General features: G+C 35.3%; 1 long non-coding RNA gene across 1 annotated transcript; it reads left to right on the forward strand.

Annotated features, from left to right (window-relative positions):
* The first annotated feature begins 908 nt into the window (after nt 1–908).
* Nucleotides 909–5159, forward strand: LOC128553123 (uncharacterized). The gene is made up of 3 exons (XR_008369259.1): nt 909–1276; nt 3804–3944; nt 4872–5159. It is a non-coding gene; the product is annotated as an uncharacterized LOC128553123 (long non-coding RNA).
* Nucleotides 5160–9339: the final 4180 nt, after the last annotated feature.

The raw sequence follows: 9339 nt of genomic DNA on the forward strand, positions 1-9339 counted from the left end.
TTGCAAATAGATAATTGGGATGCACAGAGTGCAAGCAAGCAAAATGATAAAAAACTCGATTTGATTTTGCCTGTTCATGAGAGGTAATAAAATGTACAACATCACTCATGCCTCCAGCACTGGTTTAAGAGAAATTCTATTATAGGGAAATTGAATGGACTCCACGATTCCAAAGAAAATATGATAACACTGACTCCAAGTACGGGGAGACTTTTATGTACTCATATGGTGGGTTGGGTACGTCGACCTCAACGTTTTACATTTTATGTAATAAATAAAGTAGCATTTTGTAACAACCAAAGCGAAATATTAATTATTTCATGCAAATCAGATTTGTGGTACGAAATATCACATAAATTTTATTTTCAGCCTCAAAATTAAGGTTATGCCACCATATGACTAAAGTACATTAATTAAACATCAACGTTTAAATGAACTGACATGCTCAAAGCGACAGTCTGAAGGAAAGTATACCATCAGTATACAACTCAACCTTTGCCTAATGTCTGGGTTATACTTTCAAATTATCTGGTTTTACCGAACGTCCAATAGTTTTGTTTGCTCTCTACCTACTGAAATAATCGGGAGAATTTGCAATACATTATATTCTTTGATACTGTCCGTCTGACTAGCGTCAGATTAGAAGCATTGAAAACCTAACAAAATGCCATAAAACACGAAGTGAAGTATTTACAGCCAAAATGTTTTCCTTTTGACAATCTATGAGATGCTGTATATGCAAATTGCAAGATAAATTTACCCCATGCATAAATGCTTCAAACCTTTAATTCCAACAGGACACAAAACAAGTGTACTACAATTATGGTGTCACCCCGGTATAGAAGTACTTTAACAGTTGTTTTATGTGTGTTTTTCAGGATTACATTTCTGTGCGGAAGGATTAAAAAACTACACCAGACTGGTGGCCATGACAGATATCAGTGGGAAATTTAAACATGGACTAGATACTTTGATGTGTAGCAAAAAAGTTCATCGTTGATGGTGGTGTTTTTCTGTGATATATTGACTGGGATAGTATTACTCTTCAGAAATACAGAGCTGTCAATGCTGCAATTTTGTTGTGAAATTCACAATCCATGTCCAAAAGTGCTTGTTTTACTATACAGCAAAGAAGGAGAAATTGTACCGGGCCGACACCTATATGGCAAATTCAGAAAGTGGAATATCTCAGCAACCATAGGGTTTACAGCCATGAAACTTCACACACTAGTAGCTGATAACAATACAAATCAGTGGCTAAAAGGATATTTCCAAGGTTTGTGAAATTTTAATTTTATTCAAATTTTAAAAATTCAGTAGTTGAATTTTCTTTGAAATTTGAGTAATAGTTGTCTCCTCTTGATTTGTCAGTCTTCTACTATAGTGCAAAGACACTGAACAAGCAGGAAGCTTTAAAAAGGCTATATAAAAAGAAGACACATAGTTTTTCACTTTAATTTTAAGAAAAAAATATAAATTTAAATTTCTTAAATTTTTTAAAAAAAATTTCTATTTCGCCTAGCGTCTCTTTTCCGAAGAATTTATAAGTATATATATGTGAACATGTTACATAGTGCCGCAGTAGACAGTGGATGAACAGTGTCGTATGTGTGGAAGCTGTACATTTTGGACCGGATGGGTTTATAAATGAGGCTATAGTCGGTTTCGTAACAGGAGTCGGAGAGACTGATTGCTTGTCGGGCCTGGATCTCGAACCGGTCACGGTGTTATTACACTGATGTTAAAGCCAGTCAGCAGGCGTCTCATATATGATATAAAGAAATTGCGTGAATGTTCGTTCCGTTGCGTATTAGACGCATAACTAATATTACACGAAATAATTATTTTTCTCATTTCAGTCAAATCGAATGTGCTACCGGCATTATGGCATTGAAGGACATTGCTTACCGGTGTGCCGAGTGCATTTGTCGGCATTATTAATGTATAACAAGTTTTCTTTACACTGGCAGGACATTGGTTGCTTCAGTGTGATAAAATAGTTGTTGTTGTTGTTGTTTGTGTATTCTTTTATTTATTCATTTGTTTTTTCAGTTTAGAACATATTCCGAGCTTTCAGCTTCAGCCCGCATCAGGCCGTCGTCAGATACATTCTGCCTTGAATGGGATGCTTCTATTCTGATTTGCTTTTCAGGTTTACAACGCAGGTCTGTGTTACTAAGAAAGTATTTAATGGGGCTGATTTCCTGGGTCGGCCTCGTGCAGTTTCCTTAATATGTATTTGTCCTGGTACCGACTGGAAACACAACTTGACGGTATTTGTATTTCAGTTTTGCTCGATTCATTCTACTTCATTCTTTAGATAGGACTTTTCCTGATGGGACTTTTATTCATGTTTTTCTGTATGTTGTTTTTTCATAGCATTTATGTGTTTTATTTCTTTTAAATGTGCATTTCAGATACTTTGTTGTCTGTGCTGAAAGAGGTTGTCTGGTAATACTTATTTTAATATTCTTTTCACTATTTCAGCTAACATATATGTAGAAAATTATTCAGTTGCAGTGTTTTAATGACAGATTTCCTGTAAAGTTCCTGAACCAGTTGATATCAGAATGATGAAGAAATGATAGATGGTACCAATCTGTGAATATTATGTCACTTTTTTCTATAGGTGTTCCTGATCACACTTAGAACTATACACACACACTCAGTTGTTTCTCAAGAAAGGCCGACACCGGTTCACAATCTTTCTTTTGTCATTTGCATGAATTCCATATGTCAGTAGGAATTTAGAATCGTACAACCAGTCAGCAGCTACCCATAAACCAGACCAACCTATTAAGTCGAGCGGGCAGAAGCTGTGATTCCCAGTGTAACACCGCAGAATGACGGCTAGTTTTCGGTAAGCGATTTACATGTTCCACCGGTGCATTTCCCTCTGGTCCTAATGTCTTTAGTCAGAACTGTAGCCTTGTCAGTAACTGCTTGACAGTTTCAGGGGTACCCTGAGCTGTGTCTGGCTCCAGTTGGAGTTCTTGACCTTCCGCACTTGCCTGCTTCCAAGATGGCGCGGATCGGCTTTGCATTTGACGTTTCAGGCATTGCCCGGCTTAGTCGAAGAAATAATTCATTTTAAGATAGGCTGTGATGTATTGATCTGTTTTACTTCCAGTAATTGTCATAAATATAATCACATATTGGTCTTTGCTTGTGGGTTCTGGTCTTTCAATCATTGAAAGTTTCATTTTTCTGCAATTGTAGTGGGTAAATTATGCATTATTTACTAAAAATTGCATATTTTTAAAGTAAATACTCATTTTGATACATCATTTTTCAAAATAAATAAGCTTAAAGTTATATAAAACATACTATAAGCATTAACTAGTGATATCACATTTGATTTCATGAAAATCTGATTGAAATTTTCAGAAGGAAGGCAAATTTTGTAATGTGCCTTTTTCCTTCAAAATTCCGGTTTCCGAGCCAATTTCTCCGCAAAGTAGGTCTAATGTTTGAAATGTTTCTGCGGTACAAAATTTTCTTTGCGATGACAATGTCTTGTGTAACTTTTCTCGCAAAACCCTAAGTTACAAGATTTTATGGGGAAAATTTGGCTAAATTAAAAATTTGATAAGATTTAGGTGTCACCCCGGTATAGAAGTACTTCCGGGTCGTTGTATCCTAGAAAGTTGTTCTTTGAAAATGATAGATGGTACCAATCTGTGAATATTATGTCACTTTTTTCTATAGGTGTTCCTGATCACACTTAGAACTATACACACACACTCAGTTGTTTCTCAGGAAAGGCCGACACCGGTTCACAATCTTTCTTTTGTCATTTGCAGGTGATGAATTCCATATGTCAGTAGGAATTTAGACTCGTACAACCAGTCAGCAGCTACCCATAAACCAGACCAACCTATTAAGTCGAGCGGGCAGAAGCTGTGATTCCCAGTGTAACACCGCAGAATGACGGCTAGTTTTCGGTAAGCGATTTACATGTTCCACCGGTGCATTTCCCTCTGGTCCTAATGTCTTTAGTCAGAACTGTAGCCTTGTCAGTAACTGCTTGACAGTTTCAGGGGTACCCTGAGCTGTGTCTGGCTCCAGTTGGAGTTCTTGACCTTCCGCACTTGCCTGCTTCCAAGATGGCGCGGATCGGCTTTGCATTTGACGTTTCAGGCATTGCCCGGCTTAGTCGAAGAAATAATTCATTTTAAGATAGGCTGTGATGTATTGATCTGTTTTACTTCCAGTAATTGTCATAAATATGATCACATATTGGTCTTTGCTTGTGGGTTCTGGTCTTTCAATCATTGAAAGTTTCATTTTTCTGCAATTGTAGTGGGTAAATTATGCATTATTTACTAAAAATTGCATATTTTTAAAGTAAATACTCATTTTGATACATCATTTTTCAAAATAAATAAGCTTAAAGTTATATAAAACATACTATAAGCATTAACTAGTGATATCACATTTGATTTCATGAAAATCTGATTGAAATTTTCAGAAGGAAGGCAAATTTTGTAATGTGCCTTTTTCCTTCAAAATTCCGGTTTCCGAGCCAATTTCTCCGCAAAGTAGGTCTAATGTTTGAAATGTTTCTGCGGTACAAAATTTTCTTTGCGATGACAATGTCTTGTGTAACTTTTCTCGCAAAACCCTAAGTTACAAGATTTTATGGGGAAAATTTGGCTAAATTAAAAATTTGATAAGATTTAGGTGTCACCCCGGTATAGAAGTACTTCCGGGTCGTTGTATCCTAGAAAGTTGTTCTTTGAAATTTTGAAGTTCCCAATTTAACGCTATCCCTACTTTGACATGTTATATTCCAAATGTATTTTCTGATACTGTGTACATTTTTTGTCATTTCTGATGTCTTTAACAGTTGTTTTATGTGTGTTTTTCAGGATTACATTTCTGTGCGGAAGGATTAAAAAACTACACCAGACTGGTGGCCATGACAGATGTCAGTGGGAAATTTAAACATGGACTAGATACTTTGATGTGTAGCAAAAAAGTTCATCGTTGATGGTGGTGTTTTTCTGTGATATATTGACTGGGATAGTATTACTCTTCAGAAATACAGAGCTGTCAGTGCTGCAATTTTGTTGTGAAATTCACAATCCATGTCCAAAAGTGATTGTTTTACTATACAGCAAAGAAGGAGAAATTGTACCGGGCCGACACCTTATACCACAGTTCGGTACGGTACGGTACATAACGGGTATTAATAAGTAGAAGCTATACATGCATTTTGTTTTTTTTTTCCGGTGGCGTAATGTGTCGGGCAAAGAGTATGCTTTCGAAGTAGAAAACATGTATAAGGTGCCTAGATCCAAACTGGAGTTTCTTTAAACTGCTGTATAATATCAATGGTGGATCAAATGGCAAAATTACAAAATTACAATTTCATAGGTATGAGCACGGCCAGTCGGATTGTATAAAAATTATATTACAAAAATCTTTTCAAGAATCAGGGAAATTAATACAACGCTGAAGTAAGAAAAGCTAACAAAGAGACAGATAGGGTTTCTAGACCTTTGTTTCACAGCTTTTGAGGAAAGAAAATCAAACAGCACAAAATCATAGAAAGTAAAATGCGTTTATTTCAGAAATGAAAGGGTCTTTTTTTATTGTTTTTTATAGATAAAACATATTAAACCTAAAACACATGTTCATGAATATGACATTTTAATACAAACTAATAGACATTTCTGTTTGTAAATAATTGGCAAAGGCAAGAGATGTCATTCTTTGCAAACACAGCACTCTAAAATAAATGTTGAAACTTCATTCATTGATCTAAACAAAATTTCATAAATGTGTAAAATCATTTTTGGTTGTTCAAAGGACTTATAAATCTTTATTTATCCTTTTTACTTTATTTTACATCTTTCTAATGAAAAAGTATCTTTGTAATTTTGAGGTTCTATCTTAATTTGTTAGAACACATGCGAAATTGCGAAATAAACGACAGAATAGTAATCCATGAATCGAATCGCCCTAATTGTAGTAGATAGAAAGCTTAATCTGCTTTTCAAAGATTATTTCAAGATAAATGTAGAACGAACATGTTTTTAGTATGTAAAACTAATAATAAATTACCGTAAAATTATGTTTAAAATGAAGCCGAATATCATTGGCAGGGAACTCAAGTGCTTTTTTTTATTTGTTCAGTTAAATCCGAGTGCTGCGAGATAAAAAATGTATTCCACAGATTTTAGCCAAAATTTCCTAAATATGGCAATGGTGCGTTATTGATGGTAAAGTTCTAAATGTACTTCGATCAATGTACGCGGATGTAAAATCTTGTGTTAAACAAATTCGCAAGGTCTCTTTAATTGTGAAATTGATGCATGCGTTTCAAGGGGAAATAACGTCAAGCATATTATTTTCCCTCTTCCTTAATGTCATCGATATGGCTATGCAAGAAAATGCAAGAAAATACAAAATCTGGATTAATACTTGATCAATAAAATGTCTACCTTTTGCTATATGCCAATGATTATATTCTACTTAGCGAAATTACAGCATTCAAACGTGGCAATGGTCGAGTAAGTGATGACAAAAAGTGTACATATAACGGCAATGAGATAGATATTGATGACTCAATTGTCTTGAATATGTAGTAAACAGTAACGGCTCAGTGAGGCGCACCGTTAGTGCTTTAGCATCAAAGGCTATAACAAGAGGGCCAAGATGGCCCCAGGTCGCCCACCTGAGAAACACACCATAACACACCATAAGAGTGTAAACATGCTTGACCTAGTGATTTCATGGAAAAAATATTCTGACCAATTATCATTAAAATTGGAGCAAACAAATCTTGAGTATAAATAAGTATTTTCTTTGAATTGACCTAGTGACCTAGTTTTTGACCCCAGATGACCAATATTCGAATGTGACCTAGATTTCATCAAGGCTATCATTCCGATCAAATTTCACGGAGATCAATTGAATAATACAGCCTCTATCTCATACACAAGGTTTTCCTTTGATTTGACGTATTGACTTCGGAATCATTGATTTCAACTCATTTAGATTTGAAGATTGAATACTGCTTATGCCGGTGCTAGGGGCAGTGTTGCATTTTCCATTACTGCCCATGAACAGACTCAATCAAACCGAGTCTGCAATTTTCACTATTTGCCTTGTTCTCGGTGCTTCCGAGGGATCTACTTTCCAGATTTTATTAGTTTTTGACCCCGGACTACCCATATTCGAACTTGACCTAGATTTCGTCAAGGCAACCATTCTGACCAGATTTTTTGGAAATCCAGTGTAAAATGCTGTCCCTTTTCCTTGATTTGACCTGGTGACTTAGTTTTTTTAACCCAGATGACCCATATTCGAACTTGACCTAGATTTCATCAAGGCTATCATTCTGAAAAAAATTCACAAAGATCAGTTGAAAAAAAATAGCCTCTATCGCATATACACAACGTTTTCCTTTGATTTAACCTAGTGACCTACTTTTCGACCCAGATGACCCATATTCGAACTTGACCTAGATGTCATCAAGGCAATCATTCTGACTAAATTTCATGAAGATCAATCGAGAAATACAGCCTCTATTGCATACAGAAGGGTTTTCTTTCATTTGACGTAGTGACCTACTTTTTGACCCAAGATAACCCATAATCAAACATAATGTAGACTTTATCAAGGCAATCATTCTGACCAAATTTCATGAAGATCAGTTTCTATCGCATACACAAGGCTTTTCTTTGATTTGATCTAGTGACCTACTTTTTGACCCAAGATAACACATATTCGAACTTGAACTAGATTTGATCAAGGCAATCATTCTGACTTAATTTCAGGAAGATCAATCGAAAAATATAGCCTCTATCGCATACACAAAGTTTTTCTTTGATTTAACCTTGTGACCTATTTCTTTTAATCCCAGATGACCCATACTCAAACTTGACCCAGATTTCATCAAGATAATCATTCTGATCAAATTTCATGAAGATCAATTTATAATTTTAGCCTCTATCGCATACACAAGTTTTTTTTTATTTAACCTAGTGACCTAGTTTTTGACCCCAGATAATCCATTTTCTAACTCCGCCTAGATTTCATTAAGGTTATCATTTTGACTTAATTTCAGGAAGATCAATTAAAAATTACAGCCTCTATCGCATACACATAATTTTCCTTTGATTTGACCTAGTGACCTACTTTTTGACCTCAGATGACCCATATTCAAATTTAAGCTAATTTTTATCAAGACAATCATTCTGACCAAAATTCATGAAGACTAATTGAAAAATACAGCCTCTATCGCATACAAAAGGTTTTTCTTTGATGTGACCTCGTGGCCTACTTTCTGACCCCAGATGACCCATATTCAAACTTGGCCTAGACTTTATCAAGGTTATTACACTAACCAAAATTCATGAAGATTAATTGAAAAATATAGCCTCTATTGCATACACGAGGTTTTTCTTTGATTTGACCTAGTGACCTAGTTTTTGACCCCAGATGACCAATTTTCAAACTCGGTTTAGATTTTATAAAGGTAATCGTTCTGACTAAAATTCATGAAGATTAATTGAAAAATACAGCTTCTATCGAATACACAAGGTTTTTCTTTGATTTGACCTAGTGACCTAGTTTTTGATCCCAGATGACCCATTTTTAAACTCGGCCTAGGTTTTATCAAGGTAATCATTCTGACTTAATTTCATGAATATCAGTTGAAAAATACAGCCTCTATCACATACACAAGCTAAATGTTGACAGACGACAAACAGACGACAGACAACGGACATCGAGCGATCAGAAAAACTCTAAAAATCAATGAATAGCTTATTCTCTACAACAAAAGGCATAGAAATACCAGTAAACATTAAGTTCAGTCTGTTTGATGCATACGTTACATCAATCTTATGTTACAGTGCCGAGGTCTGGGGATTTTCAACATCAGAAGTAGTTGAACATGTGCATCATGTTTATTTAATGAGTACTGAATGTACAGCTACGGTATATACGGAGAGACGGGTAGGTATACCCGCTATTATTAAACAGGAACTGTAGAATAGTTAAATACTGGATGAAACTTGTAAACAACGAAAAACGGAACTGTATTCTCTGGACTGTATGAGTCAGTGCGAAGGAATGCTGAAAACGGACAGCAAAATTGGGCTTATAAAGTGAAGAGATTGCAGAACGAAAGTGGATATGGGGAAGTGTGGCTATATCCACACTCTGTTAATATCAATGTATTTATGAAAATATTTTAATAAAGATGTCAGGACATGTATATCGCTGAATGGAGAGTATGCAAACGTAATAGCCCAGGTATCATGTTGTTTAACGAAATAAAACAAAACTTTGAAATGACAGAATATTTAATGCTTACGGAAAATC

The sequence above is a fragment of the Mercenaria mercenaria genome, unplaced genomic scaffold (assembly GCF_021730395.1).
Source record: "Mercenaria mercenaria strain notata unplaced genomic scaffold, MADL_Memer_1 contig_3509, whole genome shotgun sequence".
Lineage (NCBI taxonomy): Eukaryota > Metazoa > Mollusca > Bivalvia > Venerida > Veneridae > Mercenaria > Mercenaria mercenaria.